This window comes from Zingiber officinale, chromosome 3A, assembly GCF_018446385.1.
Source record: "Zingiber officinale cultivar Zhangliang chromosome 3A, Zo_v1.1, whole genome shotgun sequence".
NCBI lineage: Eukaryota > Viridiplantae > Streptophyta > Magnoliopsida > Zingiberales > Zingiberaceae > Zingiber > Zingiber officinale.
In genome coordinates, this window is record NC_055990.1 from 137,738,073 (window position 1) to 137,740,817 (window position 2,745).

At 35.0% G+C, this 2,745-nt stretch overlaps 1 non-coding gene across 1 annotated transcript; it reads left to right on the forward strand.

Annotated features, from left to right (window-relative positions):
* Positions 1-2,417: 2,417 nt before the first annotated feature.
* LOC122054389 lies at positions 2,418-2,523 on the forward strand. Its single transcript, XR_006132708.1, has one exon. It is a non-coding gene; the product is annotated as a small nucleolar RNA R71 (small nucleolar RNA).
* The last annotated feature ends 222 nt before the right edge of the window (positions 2,524-2,745 follow it).

Sequence of the window (2,745 nt, forward strand, 5' to 3'; positions counted from 1 at the left end):
TTATCCCTTATTTTTTTTCTTTTTTTTTTATGTTTGCAAAGTATTAAACTTGAACAAACTTTTATTTATTTTTTTATTTTTTGGGATTAATTTTTCCAAATGAACTTATATGATCTGAGTTTATCCAGTAACCAAAATGTAGTCGAGAGGTCACCATAGAAGCAATAGTACTAGTCCGGTTCTATGAATCATGACTATTTTCAAAAATATCTACCATCAAAGTCAAGCATAATGTGAAGAGATCCTAAAACTAGGCTAACATTCAAATTCTTCTAGTAATAACAATGCTCACTTCATGCTACTATGGATAGGAAAATAAAGATCAATAGACATACTAGCATACCAAATCACACAACATAAATATCTAGATAAAACGTGCTAGTATTTTGCATTAAGGAACAAACAATCATGGTATGATGAATGATGCAACTAACAAATTTTATTAGGCAAAAAGAAGTATGCAAAAGCAAAAACTAAACTAAACCTAATGCATCTAATGCATCCCCCCAGACTTTAAACTTTTCATTGTCCCAATGAAAACTAAAAACAATGTGGAGGAGATTTAAAGTAGAGAAGTTTCCAAATGATGTGTGTCAAATGCCCATGTCATTAACTTCTCCACTATGTAGTTGCACTCCTCCTAATCTTTAAGTTCTATAAAAGAAAGTAGATAACAAAAATTAAGTAGAGGATACATGTTTATTATAAAGAAAGAAATGAAACTAGAAAGAACTAAACCAATGAATGAAAACAAAGAAAATGAACTTGGGTTGCCTCCCAAGAAGCGCTTGTTTAAGGTCATTAGCTCGACCACCTCATTAAATTCATTGAAATCTCACTCTTGGAGGGGCAAGATATTTCAACACCCTCTTACAAAGAGCTCTTATTATGGAGAGAGCTTTCATCAAAGGAGCTACACAGTAAAGTATAACTATCTCCATCTTCGTCTTCTTTGAAGTTCTTTTAGGTGGTCGAAGACGATTCAGATCAAGCTTCCAATTATAAGCCCCATGAAAATCTGCACACCCAAAAGAAAAATATACCTCTCCCAAGCATGCTATATTAGATAGAACTAGAATCTTATTAAGATGAACTGAGTATGTATCACAAATTGAATCACATCCAACAAAATTAATTATAGATACCTCTATAAAATTTTCCAAAAGATCACTAAAAATACTAACCTTGCATTGCTGAGAAATACCTGAAAGGTCTAAACATGTGGATGTGACCTCTTCTGAATTAAATGATGGCTCTAGCTCTGGCTTAAGTGGTGGTGCCTCTAAAAGTGATGATTCTTGGGGCGTTGCTTCTATTGCACAAGTCCCTACACATTGGTCCACAACATGTTCAATCCTTGCAACTCTCATAATCTCATAAGGTTGTGTGGATAAAGGAGGTGATTCTTGAGATGCTGCTTCCACAACACATCTCCCTACACTTCCTTTCATAACATCATCATCAACACAAGCATCAAAAAATAAATCAACATCAATATCCTCAGTGGGAGACTCATCTATAGGAGGATCACTAATTTCATTTGCAGTTTTAAGTTGATCTACCACATCACATTCATCATCTAAAAATTTAATTTCATCATAACACCCTACAAACCCAAAAGGTAGATATGAAAACTTGTTATCCGCTGCATTATCATCACAATCCTCATTTGAAGAGTCCTCATCTTCATATATATCCAGAAATCTACACTCAACCATATTAGTGTCATAGAATTTGCCAAAGTCTTCGTCTTCATTGACCCTCACTAGCCTTTGTGGGAAAGGAACCTTTAGTGAAGGTCTTGGGAAAGGTACTTCTTTTTTCCCATATTCCCTTTGAGTTTGCGGAGGAGGTCCAACTTGCTTATCTAGTGTAGATGTGATCAATCGTTGAGGGAAAGGTACTTGTGGCCTTTGGTAACTTCCTGGAGTAATGAAACTGAGTTCTTGAGGTCTTCTATTGTTCTTCTCCTCAATTCTAAAAAATCCTTCTTCAGTAGTTCATCATGATTCTTGCCACTTCTCAACTTAAAATTATTATGATTTACACTAGATCTTATCTATGTAGGAGGAAGGTCTTCCTTGAATCATTTTGAGACTATGCTATTAATCTTTTCCCCCAAATGTTAGAACTTCTCATTCTGTGACTTGTGAATTTTAACATTCTTGGGTGGTTGAACTGCATTTTGTTTGACAGACTCTCTTGTATATATGGCTTCTACTTCTTGAATTTCTGAGGAAGATTCCATCCAACTTTTGCTTGACCATTTATGGAGGTTCAATGCTACTTGATCAATCAATGTATATGCTTCGTCTACACTCTTGTCCATAAAAGAACCTCTAACTGATGAATCTAACAAACACTTATCTGAGAAAAAAATTCTCCTATAGAATATGTGAAAGGTCAGCCATTTTTCCAAACCATGATGAGGGCACTATCTTTGTAGACTCTTGAATCTGTCTCATGCTTCAAATAATGATTTTCTATATGCCTGAGCAAAATTTGTGATGCAATTCCTCATATAAATTGTTCTACTTGGAGGGAAAAAATAATCTAGAAATTGCTTCTCCAATTGTTCCCAACTTGAGATGCTTTGAGGACGGAGAGAATATAACCAAGTCCTTGCTTTATCCTTGATACTAAAAGGAAATGCCATCAAACGAACTGCATCTGCCGACACTCCTTCACAATTCACCATATCACAAAGCTTTAGAAATGTCTCAAGGTGCAGGTAAGGACTTTCTG